This window comes from Anomaloglossus baeobatrachus, chromosome 5 (genome assembly GCF_048569485.1).
Source record: "Anomaloglossus baeobatrachus isolate aAnoBae1 chromosome 5, aAnoBae1.hap1, whole genome shotgun sequence".
NCBI classification, from domain to species: Eukaryota; Metazoa; Chordata; class Amphibia; order Anura; family Aromobatidae; genus Anomaloglossus; species Anomaloglossus baeobatrachus.
Window position 1 is genome coordinate 36,849,423 of NC_134357.1, and position 18,451 is coordinate 36,867,873.

The window sequence follows — 18,451 nt, forward strand, 5'->3', positions numbered from 1 at the left end:
CATCGGGTAACTAAGAGAAGCACTTAGCTTGGTTACTTGATATTTATCTTGGTTACTAGTGTCCGCCGCTCTCAGGCTGCCAGTGCCGGCTCCCTGCTCCCTGCACATGTAGCCAGAGTACACATCGGGTAACTAAGCGAAGCGATTTGCTTATTAACCCGATGTGTACCCTGGCTACGAGTGCAGGAAGCCAGCGCTAAGCGATGTGCGCTGGTAACCAGGGTAAATATTGGGTAACCAAGCAAAGCATTTTGCTTAGTTATCTGATATTTACCTTGGTTACCAAGGTTACCAAGCGCAGCATCCTTTCCACGAGTCGCTGGTCGCTGGTCACTGGTCGCTGGTGAGATCTGCCTGATTGACAGCTCACCAGCGACTATGTAGCGGCGCACCAGCGATCCTGACCAGGTCATATCGTGGTCGGAATCGCTGGTACGTCATTTAATGAGACGGTACCCTTAGGGACAAAAGCCCGGCAGGGGGTGATTAACCTAACTGAACAGGACAATGTACACAGAATGGACAGAGCACCACGCCTAAAATACGAACCTACACAGAATTATACACAACCCCCCATATTCCACCATCACACTGTATATAAGAGTTCAGCAGTGGTGGCCGCAGCTTATAGTCACTAAATCTGGTGACAGGTTTCCCACTGCTGCGTCCCCGCTCCACATTACTAATGCCTGTTCCCAATTTAATAGAATTTCTTCAAACCTTTATAATATATTTTGCTTACGTGATTTCTTTCCCTCGTAATGAAATAAACTCTGCTCTTTTTAACAAAGCCGTAAGAAAAAAAAAACTAACAAAAGTTTGCGTTGCGAATGTCATAAATATTCCTGTCTTCCTTACGTCAAGAAGTAATGGGGAATGTAATCAAGTCTAGCCGACATCTTACAGGCGAGGAACAATACATCGGGAAGATTAAGCAAACATCATCCCTATATCTGCCACCGCTGGTCTTTTATTTCTCTTCTCCAATCTTTCTATATGGACGTGAAAGCTTTTGAAGCCGTTTCTTAAATATGTATATCTGCCAGGCAAATGTCGCCTAGTCACAAAGATGTATTAATATGTATGCTTGTAATTTGTTGTGTTCCCAGGTAATAAGGGCATAAGAGTAAAAACAAAAAAACAAACCCCCCCCCCCCAAAAAAAAAAAAAATAGGAGATGGCGGTTTCAAAGGGAATAATCGTGTACAATTCATCGGCTCGAAAATGAGAGTTGAAAGGCAAATATGACCCTTCAGTATGAAACCGTATGGTTATGTTGCACTCCGAGTCTCAAGACAGACCTTGGGGAATTGAGCTAAAATGTTGGCGGATCTCCAAGGGCAGTCCGCTAGGCATGTATTAGTACTACTTAATGCCAAGCATACAGCCGCCACCGTGTGTCACACAATTATGCCGCCACATTGTGCTGAACACCTAAGAAACGCTAATGAGCTAAAGCCTTCATGTGCATCAAAGACTAACATTTAAATTGCGGTCTTGCAAGGACCGCATTGTTATCGGCGCCGCTCTCTGCAATCTCTCATTCAGCGCATTGTAAGACACTGTAACAAATGATCACGCTGCAGTTTCCTGAGCAGCGAAGTGTCAGTCCCCGCGCAGGAACCTTAGAGATCACAGGGCAATTTCACATTCAGTGCACTCTATGCTACAATGCCCTTCCTAATGAATCATGATTCGTTTTTTCTTTTTTTTTTTCTTCCTTTTTGGAGTGCAGTGATTAGTCCCTGTATGAAATGAATGCCCCAGACTCGGAGGGGTGCGAGGAAAGCAAAGCAGACTCTTCCTGGAACCCGGTTTTATCATTTCACAGCATTAAGACGTCTGAAAAGTTTGCTGAGATGTCGGATCCTGAAGACAGTAGAATCCCTCTGAGGATACAATACATATCAATCGATGCCGTTATAAAATAAACGTGTGTTTATCACATACTGCTTCAAAAAAGAAAAAAACAAAGTACGCTTTGCGGCAAGACGATGGGGGCGATCGCTCCAGCTCCGTTAACTCCTAAAGGGAATATACACCAACAGAGACATCAAATTGATCGGTATCATTCCCTCTGTTAGAATATAATGGGGCTGTGTATTATGTCCTATGTCTCCATGTAACGCTCTCAACCGGTGTAGAGGCAGCGAGCGGGATTAGTGCATCCACTGGACCACAGGAGGGACCCGGGATTACCCCTTAGTGGGAGGGGATTAACTAAGTGCCCACCGCGAGGCGGACGCTAGGTACCACTCCCAGGGCAGTGACTGGGACTGTGGCAGCTGACCCCCAGGACAGGTGACAGACTCAGGTACAGATAGGTACAGTTGACTGAGGCAGCTGGACAGATGGGTATCGAAAAGATTGGTGGGCACAGCAGGGATACACAAGTATAGGAAGGCAGGGACAGGTGACGGACACTGATAAACAAGACCTGAAAACTAGATAACAGACTGGAACACTGACTAACTAACTGTGTTGTACAGGCACTTCCCCTTATGGGAGGGTGCCTTAAACACACAGTGTCTCTCAGCCGTAGGCTGAGAGGCATTTCTGGAAAATAGCGTGATAGCGCATTAAGTGGAGGCCCGGTGTGCGTGTATGCGTCTGAGGTGCACTCCCGGGAAGCCAGTGTAATATGTACAGAGCCCGAAAGGGGAAGGAGGTAGCAGCACACATGCATGACTGGGGTAGTATGGGGGGGGGACACGACTCAGCTGGGGTGTTGAGTAAGCCATACTGAGAGGCATTTCCAAAAAATGGCACAGCAGCACATTAAAAGGAGGCCCGGTGAGCACGCGTGTGTCTTAGGTGCATTGCCGGGAACCCAATGCAACATATACAGGGCCCAGGAGGGGGAAGGAGGCAGCAGCACACGTGGATAGCCGGGAGAGTGTGAGGGAGGGCGCGACCAGGCTGGGGCGGTGAGTAAGTCGACGTCTCTGCAGGGGTGCCGGCGTTACACTCCATACCTACAAGACTGGAAGGGGAAAATGCAAATTGGGCACACGTCTCCTGAATATCATGACCCCCCAATGGACTTGGTATCTTCATCCTATTTTCATCACTTAAGCCCCCCATACTGCCCAACGACTCCAGTTCAAAACCCTAACCATGACCTACAAAGCCATCCACAACCTGTCTCCTCCCTACATCTGTGACCTAGTCTCCCGGTACTTACCCGGATGTAACCTTCGATCCTCACAAGATCTCCTTTTTTACTCCCTTCGCATCTCGTCTGCCCATAATCGCATCCAAAATTTCTCCCGTGCCTCCCCCATACTCTGGAATGCTCTGCCACAACATATCAGACTCTTGCCTACCTTGTAAAGCTTGAAAACAAACCTGAAGATCCACCTCTTCCAAGAAGTCTACCACCTACAATAACCCTCAGTCCGCTATAGCACCGCATGACCAGCTCTATCCTCACCTCCTGTATCCTCACCCATCCCTTGTAGACTGTGAGCCCTAGCGGGCAGGGTCCTCTCTCATCCTGTAGACTGTGAGCCCTCGCGGGCAGGGTCCTCTCTCATCCTGTAGATTGTGAGCCCTCACGGGCAGGGTCTTCTCTCCTCCTGTAGACTGTGAGCCCTCGCGGGCAGGGTCCTCTCTCATCCTGCAGACTGTGAGCCCTCGCGGGCAGGGTCCTCTCTCATCCTGCAGACTGTGAGCCCTCACGGGCAGGCTCCTCTCTCATCCTGTAGATTGTGAGCCCTCGCGGGCAGGCTCCTTTCTCATCCTGTAGATTGTGAGCCCTCGCGGGCAGGGTCCTCTCTCCTCCTGTAGACTGTGAGCCCTCGTGGGCAGGGTCCTCTCTCCCCCTGTAGACTGTGAGCCCTCGCAGGCAGGGTCCTCTCTCCCCCTGTAGACTGTGAGCCCTCGCGGGTAGGGTCCTCTCTCCCCTTTAGACTATGAGCCCTCGCGGGCAGGGTCCTCTCTCCCCCTGTAGACTGTGAGCCCTCGCAGGCAGGGTCCTCTCTCCCCCTGTAGACTGTGAGCCCTCGCAGGCAGGGTCCTCTTTCCTCCTGTAGACTGCGAGCCCTCGCGGGCAAGGACCTCTCTCCTCCTGTACCTGTCTGTGCCTTGTATTGTTTATGATTATTGTACTTGTCCCTATTATGTGTACCCCTTTCACATGTAAAGCGCCATGGAATAAATGGCGCTATAATAATAAATAATAATAATTGTACTAGTAATGCAGGCAAATCAACCAGGGTCCATAGTATTCCACCAACTCTACCATGCATAATACAAAGAGCTAAACTCAATGGTTATGATTTCACTAATGTTTATTGAAAGCTAAGACAAGTGCATAAAGGAAGGATGGAGTGAAAGAATAATAGCAAATGTATCTCCCTATTAGAGAACCCTATTGGCAGTCGTGTTTTCGAGGATGTTATCACCTCTTCTGAAAATTGCCTTTTTGTGAAACATATAATTTTGTGAAGCTCATCTGTGTGATGAAAACAATGATTTTGGAGTAGGCGTCCTTCAATTTGTATTGTAATTTGAAATCAAATTGATGATCTGCAGTACCGCTTTTCTCCATCGGGGACAGCAAACACACCACAATGAAGCCTAATGTGTTACTTTTGACTTGTTACTTTGTAACTTTATACTTCAGTAATGGAACGTAAAGAAGATTTTTAGAGCTCTGCTGTAACGGTTCTTATTTTAATTTGGATAAAGGGGATATTTGCTTGAGATATTTTTCAGCCGAAGGGTCCAGGATAATAAAAACAATGCATTTACACAATGCAGACTACCATGGGTAGATCTGATCCATAGATGACATTTTTAATCAATTTTTTAGTGCTCTTTAATTAACCTATAAATGTGATGCCGCAGACTAGGGGAAGGTGAGACCAACCACACAGCTAACAGGGGTAACACTTCGACAAATGAGGGGTACACCGGGGACACTTTAACAATGGTGGTCCCTAGCGCTAGTGAGAGTGAAGGTGGACACCTCCTCAACTTACTTGCCACTGTACCCTGCACTCCTAGCCAGTCCTGTCAACGAGCAGGAACCTGAAACCCTGAGAGACCCTGCAGTAAGCACTGGCTAGTGAGTGGGAAGGTAAGGATCACTAGTCCCACTGCTGCACTAAAACAACACACCAGGGAACAGCGTCAGACTGGCTACCGGAGGAATCTCCAGTAATGCCAGGCCTGGATTCAGTTACTTGCATTGTACTCCAGAGCTCTCACCTGAGCTCCAGAGTGCAGCCTAGACTGCACCACGAGCGCCGAGTGATTGATTCCCTGGCGATTGCGGTTCAGTTCATGACAGCTGCAGACAGGCCGTGGTGATCTCTGGTGCTCTCACCTGAACTTCGGATTGCAGGCCGGCCTGTCCGCAGCTGTCATGAACGGAACCGCAATCACCAGGGAATAAATCACTCGGCGCTCGCGGCTCAGTCCTGCAAATCTCTGAGATCAGTTCAGGCTGCAGGTGAGAGCTCCGGAGTGCAATGCAGGTAACTGAATCCAGGCCTGGCATTACTGGAGATTCCTCTGGTAGCCAGTCCGACGCTGCCACGGAAGGAAGATAGATGGGGTAAAACAACAACAGACTGCTACAGTCAACACTAATACCGGCGTCACACGGTACGATATATCGGGCGATATGTCGTCGGGGTCACGTCGTTAGTGATGCACATCCGGCATCGTTAGACATATCGTACCGCGTGACACCTAGGAACGACTATGAACGAGCAAAAATACTCACCTTATCGATGCTCGTTGACACGTCGCTCATTTTCAAAAAGTCGTTCCTCCTTCTGTGCTTCGGTTGTTCATCGTTCCTGAGGCAGCACACATCGCTCTGTGTGACACCTCGGGAACGACAAACACAGCTTACATGCGTCCCGCCGGCAATGCAGAAGGAAGGAGATGGGCGGGATGTTTACGTCTTGCTCATCTCCGCCCCTCCGCTTCTATTGACTGGCTGCAGTTAGACGTCACTGTGACGCCGAACGTCCCACCCCCTTCAGGAAGAGGATGTTCACCGCCCACAACGAGGTCGTCCGGGAGGTAAGTACGTGTGACGGTGGTTACCGACTTTGTGCGCCACGAGCAACTAATTGCCTGTGACGCACAAACGACGGGGGCGGGTATGATCGCACGATAGATCGTCCCGTGTGACGCCAGCATAAGACTGCAGCCAACACAGCAACTTCAACAGAGGGTTTCAGCAGCTCCTTCCACCTCCAGGCCAAGAACCCAAATGGCAAAGAGAATAACCGGTACCCTCTGCTGGTAGCAGAGGGTATATATGGGGACTGGGAGTGGTCCCAAACCGGAAACAGCTGACCAGGAGTCAAAGCTGCTGGAAAGCAAACTGACATTAACCCTACAACTGCCAGAGGAAAGGAAATACATTTAATAATGAGTCTTACATGGAAAGGACTCTCAAGTCCTGGATCTGTCACTAGTCTCATATAGCAGAGAGACGATCGTGACAATAAATCTGCGTTCTATTCCTGATTGGCCAAGAATCATCACATGACTGCATGCATGGTACTATACTTGAAATGGAAAGTGAATTAAATACAGTATATAAACACACTGACCACTAGATGTAACCGATTCATTGTCAATGAATATGTCATTTCATAGCTTGATAGTAGCTATACCACAGAATGAGTCTGTATAGGGACTGGTTTCCTTTGACAAGAGGAATGATAATGTCCAGTTCCATATATTCATACATTTCCAGGAAGAATAAAAGAACAGCACAATACCGAATAAAAAGAAAATATTCTCCGGAATTGTTATTTCAGGAGGAATGCAAATATTTACTAATAGTAGGAACATGCCAGTGGAGTCAAGTGTGAATGTCTAGCCTCGCTCATCATTTTGCCTCTATTATCTAAATAAATAATAATAATTGTTTATTGATATTATTATTATTATTTTATTATTATTATTTTTTTTATTTTTTTTAAGTATTACACTGATTGCTCAAAATCTATATAGAGGTCGTAGCTCTGGGTCCAAGGAAGCGAGGAGTGTAATGATATTCTTGATATACCAGCTCCCTGACCTCCAGCCACTGATTTACAGCTCTAACTCTATTATTGTACAGACAGAAAACGTGTCAATCAGTGACTGGAGGGATGGAGAGGGAAGAGCGAGAGCGAGGCCATATTTCACTCTTCACTCATTGGACTCCTCGCTGCAGAGCTGGCCTCATGTTGCGCAAATTAACTTTTAAGTAACAGACAGCGTGTCTGTCTCTATATGTAGCATTCATTTCCTACTAATTAGTTCAATTCTTGCACTGCACAGGGATTTAGGTAGTTGGCATTCCTGCTGCTACTTTGATCTACTATCCATCCAAGTTCCAGCTCTGCTTCATCTGGTGTCCACTACATCAATTCCACTGTCACCGTTTTACTACAGCTAGTTTTCACTACAACACCCAGTCTTCATTACAGCTTCGCTGTTCCAGCTCTTCAACATCTAGTCTCCTCTACAACAAGTGTGCTGTTCCAGATCTGCTACACACTAGTCTCCACTATAACATCGCCAGTGTTTTTTCATTTCTGCTACAGCAAATCTACTCTACAATAAATCTATTACATCTAGTCCCCACTACAACAACTTAGCTGTTCCAGCTCTGGCTCATCCAGTCTCCATTATAACTCGGCTGTTCCAGATCTTCTGTGGCGCCCCTGACCTGGTCAGGCACCACTGAGTACTGCACCCATGCTGGGGACAGTACAATACAGGTAATCCAGAAGGCTGACCGAGGTGTGACTACACAGGCGCATAGTGATCAGGTCTCACACATGTACCTATGAGAGGACCCCTGGGGATCCCAGGAGGGGGAAAAGCCTTCACCTTCACTGGAATAGTGGAGGGGGCCAAAAGCCTCCATCTCCTCTCAAGGGGTGTGGTAAGAGAATCTGGTTGCTAGGTGGCGTAGGCAAGAACAGGAGAGGAGGGGCAGTGAGCCGGTTCAGTGCAGAGTCCAGGGAGCTCCGAGAGGAGCTGACCCCTACCCCTGGGGCTGTTGCAGTCTGACAGCGCCCACGCAGTGGCTACCGACGGGGGAGAACGGTCACCTAGGAGTGCTACCCGAAACCCGTCTCCAGCTAAAGAGAGAGCACAGAGTGGGAAGTAAGGAGACTGCTAGGGAGTACCAGGCCCAAACGGGCGGCAGATCCCGGAGCGGGGATAGATCCACCTTTCCTTGCTAAACCTGCCGGTGTGGGGCCCTCAAAGCAAACACCACAACACCTAAAAGCCGCAGCCACGTAGCCACAGTTAGGGCCCATAGTTCACAGGAGGCAAGCAGCTGGAGTGATCTGGTCCAGGCAACAAGCAAACGGCAAACGAAGGGGAGAGAGGCTTCAGCAACTTCCCTGGGTGACCCCCATAGGGACTAAAAGTCGGGGTTACCCCAAACCACCAAGGGCTAAGGAAGGCGAGTTGGTAGTCACCATCAGAAGTCAGCCTGAAGGATACCTGGTTCCAGCCTGGTTCATCCCAGCTACGCCCGGGTTACTCACCCTGCCATCAACTGTGAGTAAAACCCCTGAAAGACATTCTGCTTGTGTGGAGTTATTCTGCGCCTTGTGGTTCTACACACCTATACAGGGCCCTGGGGCTTGCCTCACTCTCAGGAGGCTATCCCAACTGACTGCACACACCATCAGCCCCAGGCGACCCTCAACCTGCAGTGGCGGTCACCACTGACCGCAATTCTGAGAGTGGCGTCACGACAAATAGAAGATTTCCTACCTGTGACAGGATTCAGCAGAGTGGAGTCCCTGAAGGTAATGCACCGACACAGCGTTCTCGGGGCTTCACATCTGGCGTCACGAACAGGATAAGGACTAGACCTGTTCAGACAGGTGACCATGTGCCTGGGCGGTCCGCTTGAAAAATTGGAAGCGCCGCCATATTGCCACCATGAAAAGCGCGCTGAAAAACAACAGCAGCCCGCGCTGGGAGAAGTTACCGCCCACGAAGAGGTGTGGCTACCCAGAGATCCCCTGCAGAGTTCTGACCTCGCTTGTGAAGAGAGCGGAAGCGTCCAGAGACGGCGGAACGGAAAAGAAGCCAGCAGCTTGTTGTTAGAGAAAATGGCGTCTGAATGCAGAGACCCAGAGCCAGGCTCCGCTGCCTGGTGGTGTCGGGAGCTCGCCGAGTTCTGCGATCAACTGGAGGCCAGGGTCGGAAGGCTGATCAGAGAGGGACGTGCGGAGTTCCTGGGAATGACCGCGGCGGTTCAGGCCTACGAAGAGAGAGCCGCGCGCCGAGTGCCAGACCGGGCGGTGACGACTCAGACCCCGATGCTGCCACCGATGGGTGAGTCCAGTGATGCCCCTGCCAGCGCGAGTGCCCCGACCCCTGCTGCCACGTCCGAGGTCCCTGAAGAGGCGTCCGGCGCGGCGACGCTGAAGCAGGCCGCAGCCACGCCAGGTGCAGCCCGCCAAGCTCAGGCCGCCGCAGCGATGCCCTGCTCGGCCCACCAAGACCCGGTCCCTGCAGCGACGCCCAGTCCGGCCCGCAGAGAACCGGCTGCCACCGCGACCCTCATCCGCGCCGCAGGTGTGACGCTGACCCAGGCCGCCGCCATGCTAGGCCCGGCCCGCCGAGACCCTACCGCAGCCGCAACGCTCGTCCGCGCCGCAAGTGAGGTGCTGAACCAGGCCGCAGCCCCGTCAGGTGCGGCCCGCCAAAGCCCAGGTCAGAGGACCCCTTTGTCGAGGAGTAGTGGAAGATTTTAGCCTAAAATCAGGATACGGCTTCATCGTAGCACCTGGTATGAAAGAAGGCATTTTTGTCAACAGAAGAGACGTTAGAGCTCATTTGCCCAGAGGACATCCTGGAAGAAACCTAAGGATGGGAGACACAGTGCAGTTTACCATGCATCAAGGCGAAAGAGGCTGGTATGCGCTAGATGTAACACCATGTCCTAAAGAAAAAGAAACAGACACGGAAGAAGAAAGAGATCGAGAACCCAACAGGTGCCACAGCCCTACAGGCCCAAGCCCTGGTGAGGAGGAATCTGCATAAAGTAAAGTAAGAAGAGAAGTTACTGTTTGACCAGTTTGAAGTTTTGCAACGTTTTCAAGTTTAAGCAATGTGCCCACATAAACTAATGTGAGAAATGAACCTTAAGGCTATGAACTGGCTATAGCCACAAACTCTCGCAGTGTAAATAGTTACACCAGAGGGCACCACCACCACCAGAGTCAGCCTGTTTAGGGGCTTGGCTCGTCTGCAACCAGGGAGCACGTCCGTATATAGGGCCTTGGCTTACCTGCAACCAGAGAGCATGCCTGTTTATGGGGCCTGGCTCTCCACCACAAAGAGGGTACCTGGTCAGCACCAACTGTGAAGGCCGCCTCTGGATCCTGCCAGAAGTGGCTGAAGGCGCGGCTTCACCAGGCCAGGTATGCCCTGAAGACCACCAGACCATGAAAGCCGCCTCTACATCCTGCCAGAAGTGGCTGAAGGCGCGGCCAACGTGAGAGGGTTTTGGGTGGGTTAACGGACTTGTGGGTGGAGGGTGGTGATGTATGGTACCTGGTGGTTTTAAATGTTTTACCATGTTTTTACTGTTATATGCATTTTAAAATGTTGTCTTGCAGCCCGAGGACGTGCTGGTGATAACTAAGGGGGAATGTGGCGCCCCTGACCTGGTCAGGCACCACTGAGTACTGCACCCATGCTGGGGACAGTACAATACAGGTAATCCAGAAGGCTGACCGAGGTGTGACTACACAGGCGCATAGTGATCAGGTCTCACACATGTACCTATGAGAGGACCCCTGGGGATCCCAGGAGGGGGAAAAGCCTTCACCTTCACTGGAATAGTGGAGGGGGCCAAAAGCCTCCATCTCCTCTCAAGGGGTGTGGTAAGAGAGCCTGGTTGCTAGGTGGCGTAGGCAAGAACAGAAGAGGAGGAGCAGTGAGCCGGTTCAGTGCAGAGTCCAGGGAGCTCCGAGAGGAGCTGACCCCTACCCCTGGGGCTGTTGCAGTCTGACAGCGCCCGCGCAGTGGCTACCGACGGGGGAGAACGGTCACCTAGGAGTGCTACCCGAAACCCGTCTCCAGCTAAAGAGAGAGCACAGAGTGGGAAGTAAGGAGACTGCTAGGGAGTACCAGGCCCAAACGGGCGGCAGATCCCGGAGCGGGGATAGATCCACCTTTCCTTGCTAAACCTGCCGGTGTGGGGCCCTCAAAGCCCACACCACAACACCTAAAAGCCGCAGCCACGTAGCCACAGTTAGGGCCCATAGTTCACAGGAGGCAAGCAGCTGGAGTGATCTGGTCCAGGCAACAAGCAAACGGCAAACGAAGGGGAGAGAGGCTTCAGCAACTTCCCTGGGTGACCCCCATAGGGACTAAAAGTCGGGGTTACCCCAAACCACCAAGGGCTAAGGAAGGCGAGTTGGTAGTCACCATCAGAAGTCAGCCTGAAGGATACCTGGTTCCAGCCTGGTTCATCCCAGCTACGCCCGGGTTACTCACCCTGCCATCAACTGTGAGTAAAACCCCTGAAAGACATTCTGCTTGTGTGGAGTTATTCTGCGCCTTGTGGTTCTACACACCTACACAGGGCCCTGGGGCTTGCCTCACTCTCAGGAGGCTATCCCAACTGACTGCACACACCATCAGCCCCAGGCGACCCTCAACCTGCAGTGGCGGTCACCACTGACCGCAATTCTGAGAGTGGCGTCACGACAAATAGAAGATTTCCTACCTGTGACAGGATTCAGCAGAGTGGAGTCCCTGAAGGTAATGCACCGACACAGCGTTCTCGGGGCTTCACACTTCAACATCCAGTCTCCTCAAGTGTGCTGTTCCAGCTCTGGTGCACACTAGTCTCCACTACAAAAACACTAATGTTTCATTTCTGCTACAGCAAGTCTACTCTACAACAGTACGACTACATCTAATCTACACTACAACAGCTCAGCTGTTCCAGCTTTGCTTCATCCAGTATCAATTACAACTCCGCTGTTCAAGCTCAGCTTCATCCAGTATCCATTACAACTCCACTGTCCCAGCACTTCAACATTTAGCCGCCTATACAATAACTCTGCTGTTCCAGCTCTCCTGCATCTAATCTCCACTACAAGAACTCCACTGTTTTAAGTCTACTCTACAACAGCTCTGCTACATCTAGTCTCCAGTACAACAACTCCCTTGTTCCAACTCTGCTATCCACTAGTCTCCATTACATCAATTCCACTGATCCAGGTCTGCTACATCTAATCTACACTAAAACAACTCCACTATTACAGCTCTGCTACATCTAGTGTCCACTATAACAACTCCACTGTTCCAGCTCTGCTACCAACTAGTCCCCACTATAACAACTTCACTGTTCCAGCTCTCCTACATCTACTCTCCACTACAAGAACTCCACTGTTTCAAGTCTACTCTACTGTTCTACTGTAGCTTTGCTACATCTAGTCTGCCCTATAACTTCAGTGTTACAGCTCTGCTACATCAAGTCTCCACTATAACAACACGACTGTTCCAGCTCTAATACCAACTGGTCTCAACTACAACTACACTGTTACAGCTCTGCTACATCAAGTCTCCACTACAACAACTCCACTGTTACAGCTCTGCTACATCAAGTCTCCACTATAACAACACGACTGTTCCAGCTCTGCTACCAACTAGTCTCAACTAAAATAACTCCACTGTTCCAGCTCTGCTACCAACTAGTCTCAACTAAAATAACTCCACTGTACCAGCTCTGCTACACACTAGTCTCCACTACAACTCCACTGTTCCAGCTCTGCTACATCTAGACTTCACAATAACAACTCTGCTGTTTCAGCTCAACTACACACAAGTCTCCGTTACAACAACTCCACTGTTACAGCTCTGCTACATCTAGTCTCCACTAGAACAACTCTACTGTTTCAGTTCTGCTAAAGCAAATCTACTCTTTAATAGCTTTACTTCTTCTAGTCTCCATTACAATGATCATTCCTGCTCTGCTATATCAGATCACAACTACAACTCCATTATTCCTGTTCCACTACATCTAGTTTTTTCTGCACAAATCGCTCTGCTCAGCTCTGCTACATCAGTTTGGCCTCACTACTGCAGTTAAACCAAAGAAGAAAAAGGAGGAAACACTTGTACCATTCAGTGAGCTAACTGCTTAATCCTTCTTATTCCAGGGTTATACACGCATTATATGGCAATAAATGCCTCGGTGCTCATTGCAATAGACCACAATTCACAATATCCATAGGGGAGAGATGGAAGGCACTCACCAGAAATGCGGTAAAAAAAGCTGTTTATTCAACAATCAGGTCAAAGGGAAAAGGCGTGGGGAGGTGGGAACAGACAATCCGTCGGACGACGGACGTACTGTGTATGGACTCGTGGAAGCGTCAGTTGTAAAGACGCGAAACGGCCGTCGTCCGATGGATTGTGTGTTCCCACCTCCCCATGCCTTTTCCCTTTGACCTGATGGTTGAGTAAACAGCTTTTTTTTACCACATTTCTGGTGAGTGCCTTCCATCTCTCCTCTATGGATATTGCTCACTACTGCAGTTCACTACATTTTCAACAGATGCTGCCTATTGAATTAATCGCCCTGCTGCACCAGCGCCACCTGTCCGTGCTGCTGAACATTTTCTCTTGCCCCGACCAAAGGCCTCATGGATCCACCTCACCAGGTGAAAAAAAAAATATATAATAAGATAAAAATAACCCCCATCCTACTTGACATCCAGATACAGCATGTTCTAGATAAGTTCCGTCTTCTGTCTTCACATCTTATATGACCTTCATGATTCTGTACATTCTATATAAAGAGCGCTTCCGTGATATTGGTGGAAACATTGCGAGGTGTTAGATTCTCTAACCGCGGCTCTTTGTGGAGCTGGGGCGAGCAGAGATACAGTATATGGCGGTTTTTTAATGTCACACTCTTTATTGTAGGCTATGCATTTTGCTATGTGCATTACATTGATGTAGGGGGGTGATTGGATTCTTGTGCCAATATCTTGGCTGTTTGTATCACCTCATGCCCTCAGCTCTTTTCCAAATTCTTCCTGTCGCCCGGCATCATTAGATATGTTAATTATTAATTATCACTAAAAGCAGTATTGCTGCATTGCTATTCTTGATCTCCCGTTATCTCTTTTTTCCTTTCATTCCGAAACTCGATCTATTCTCGCACTGATTTGACTCGCGCCCCCCTCCTCGCGCTCCGCGCACCTCTCTACCTGCTGCAGATACAAGTCTGGAAATGAAGACACAGGCGCTTAGCGGGCCACACTTCAGACTTAATCTTCCTCGACTGTTTCCAGGAAAGATGAAAGCTCAGTCCGCAACTACTCAAGTAACCTTGCCTGTGTCTGTTTAACAGAAAACAACACGGAAAAAGGGCCTATTTTGGCAGCGAGGATTATTTCATCTTGAACCAATTTTGAGAGCAAGAAGCAGATGTTCAAAATAATGCCAGGCAAAAGAAAAACCCATTATAGGGAGATATCTCACTGCACTTGCACTCAAAATTCTTGGCTGCTTTTTTCTAACAACAGCGCCACACTTGTCCAAAGGTTGTATGCAGTATTGCAACTCTGATCCACTCACTTCATATCATGGGGTAAATAATGACAGTACAGCGGCTAATAGGTTGGCCCCCAGACTTGTGACATTGCGCTGTCCCTTATCTCAGAGGTAGGCTTGATGGTAGCCAGGTCCAGGCCCCCAGCGTGACCCTAACTCCTGTCCAAGCTCTGATCTTACTCTCCCTCTCCAACAAACTTGGGGCGGGCCGGAAAACACAATGACAAACTCCACAAAATGACACGGACAAGGAAGAATGGAAACTCATACACACTGCACTCAAACACAAAAGAGAGTCAGTATGTGTACAGGGGAATAAAGAAAAGGGAAGGAAGTAAACGCATCACAGGGGAACATTCACACCACTCAGTGTTACAACACAGATCACCATTAACAGGATAACCACCAAGACTGGGATCGCTGGAGCTTATGCTGAAGCTATCATCGGCACATACTGGAAGAAAGCCGGGAGGAGACAGCTGTAAAAAAAAAAAATAGCACCCAGAGCGGCGTGTGTGCAGATTGAGCTTTAAGTTCAATGACAAGATGAGTCGAGAGCTTGATCTGCACACGCGCCGACTCCGGGCACCATCATTTGAAGTCAGAGCATCTGGGACACCCGCCGCACCGCCCTGCTCCACAAAGCCACTGCAGCCCACACAGCCAGACAGAGAGACAGCCAGCTAGCTGCCCGCACAGAGAGGCAGCCACGCGGCCGCCCATACAAAGAGGCAGCCAGCCAGCCGCCTGCACAGAAAGGCAGCCAGCCGCCCGCACAGAGAAGCAGCCGGCCGCCTGCACAGACAGCCACTCAGACAGCCGCCCGCACAGACAGCCCCCGTGCCAATGTGATTTGACCCACAGAAATAGACAAATAGGGGAAACCAAAACTCTGTCACACCACACACACACACACAGAGGTATAAGACAATAAGGGATAAGGAGGAAAACAAGAGCAGGGTGGAAATAACATTTAAATAACATGACAATGGGTAAAATCTACAACAACGCCAAGCACAGGCTACTCTCTCACTCCAGCAAATCTGAGACACCATCAGAGGCTACTCTCCCTCCGTCAAATCTGGAAACCACAGCACACAGACCTACATAACAGAAACTATAGTCGGAATAGATGGTAGATCTCCTCCAACCTAACTATGAGAGGAGTGGATAAGATAGGCTTCCTTACAATATGTGATCCAATAAGCCTAACAAGCTGGCTAGCACAGGTTAACTCTTGCTAGCCTGTCTATAAAAGAGCACACAACTGGTCAATGCTCTAGTCTGCCTGTGTAGATCAGAAACACCAGAGAAACCATCGGGCGGAGTGTCAGCATCTACAATGTGAACAGCGTGTGATGCCTCCATGACAGTCAGTGAGTTTTGTGTAAACCTCTGTTTGTCAGATCAATTTATCTATTTCAAAGTGCTGAGCACCCCTGTTTTTGCTGCCTAAATAAAGGGATACTTTTTAGACTCCTTGTGAAAAAGCTTTTGTCTTTTATGTAGCAAAGCTCTTGAAACTCCCCAAACAGGGATAATTTTTGGCATCACCTTATGAAAAGCCGTGGCTTCTTCAGTTTACACTGCCTGGGTATAAACACCAGCTAGGCTGGCATCTGCCGAAAAATATATAATTTTTGGAACATTTCAATAATTTAAGTAGCCCAACAAGTCTGATACTGCAGAGTGTTGTTAAATAGCCTAGTATTTACCACTGATTGTCATCTGTTTTCAGCTGGCAAGATAGGTAAAGGTCACTCTCTTTGTATGATGTGTCCAAAGTACTTACCTGACATGAGGGGCTGCTGATAAGTCTTTGGCTGTTTGATCTTTTTAGTTTCTATGGTAACGAATGTTACATCACATGAAAGCTTTATGTGTCTAATATATGTTTTCAAAATTTTGCATTTGAAGCTTATGGCACAAGTGTTCTACGCAGGCGGAAAAACAAAATGGCGGAGTCTAATGCAATATTCACAGCAACTGTCAAAGGGGCGTGATAAAATTATTGTTGCTGCAAGGAAAGTCCGCGAAGGATATTCATGGTGATATGTCGCAGACATTGGGGGATCAATGCCCTTCATATTCCTTAGTTAAGAACTGGGTTGCCAAATTTAAAACGGGCCACTTCAGCCCCAATGATGAGGAACGTCCCGGACGACCGAGAGTGGTTGTTGTTCCGGAGATCGTCGATGCTGTGCACAACCTCATACTGGAGAATCCACGAATTTCAGCTAAAGCAATAGCAGACGTCATGGGGATTTCCTGTGAACGTGTTTGTGTCATTATCCATGAACATTTGGACACGAGGAAGCGTCTGTAAAGCGGGTCCCCAAATGTTTGACAACAGATCAGAGAAGCAGCGAGTGACAACTTCCCGCTTTATTTGTCAGCGTTTCCAGACTGATAAGAACTTCCTGGATCGGCTGGTCACTATGGATGAGACCTGGATTTTTTTGTATGACCCTGAAAACAAGGAGCAGTCAAAAGAGTGGAGGTACAGTGGTTCTCCTCGTTCAAAGAAGTTCAGGGTGCAAAAATCAGCCACTAAGGTGATGGCGTCTGTGTTCTGGGATAAGGAGGGCGTGCTGCTAGTGGACTACCTTCAAAAGGGTTCCACCATCAATGTACGGTATTACATTGAACTTTTGGCCAATTGAAGTCAGCTCTGAAGGCCAAAAGGTGCGGCAAGCTGTCCAAAGGAATCTTGTTCCTGCAAGACAACGCCTCCGCTCACACTGCACAAGCGACCACGGCAAAACTGGCAGAGCTGGGCTTCCAGCTGGTGACCACCCACCTTATTCAGCAGATCTAGCTCCCTCCGACTATCATCTGTTTCCAAACCTGAAGAAACACCTCAAGGGACCAAATTTCACACCATTTCTGATGTCATGGCTGCTACGGATACCTGGTTTGAGGCACAACTAAAATCCTTCTTTTTTCTAGGCTTACAGAACTTGGAATACCGATGTAAGAAGTGCGTTGTCATCAGTGGAGAGTATGTGGAATACATGGAAAGTTTCATCCTATCTTGTTTCTTTCTGGGTAAAGCCAAAGACTTATCAGCAGCCCTTTGTATAGCATAACATGTATCATTATAACAGTTGTATCAAATACTGATCCTGGTGTATACTATGTGCATCGCTATGCATTTTTCCACATTACATATGGACTGACATGCTATGTGCTATTTTCCCACAATTGAAACTAAAGGGTGCTTTACACGCTGCGATATCGGTAACGATATATCGTCGCGGTCACGTCAGTAGGGACGCACATCCAGCGCCGTTACCGACATTGCAGCGTGTGACACCAATGAGCGACGATCAACGAGCACAAAAACGTGAAAAATCGTTGCTCGTTGACACGTCGCTCATTTCCTTACTATTGTTGCTGCTGCTGGTGTCGCGGGCGGGGAGGAGGGTGTCAGCACACCGCGCTCACCCCTTCTGCTCGGGTCCGGCAGCTGCTCCTGGTGGCTCGAGCCGTGGGCCGGATCCCGGGGTTTCTCGAGCGACACTCCTCGCCCGTGAGTGAAAGGGGGTGTTTGTTGGGTGTGGGGATTGTTATAGTTCGTGACGCCACCCACGGTTGTGGTGATTGCACCACCGCTGCTCAGTATGGGGGTCCCGGGGATGGTGATGCGGAGCAGCCAGGTGTTGTGTTGCCCCTCCGTGGGTAGGGGTTGGTGATCCCGGGGCCCGGTGATGAGATGTAGAGTGTAGGGCCTGGAGGGCGCAGGGACGCGGGGGCAGCGCTGTGCCTTGCGGCACTATGGTACTCACTCAGCCTGACACACGGACACAGTTTGTACGGTAAACCAACGGCTGGTAGGACGGTCCCACAGACGGCTGCACCTGCACTCCCGGTAGGTGAC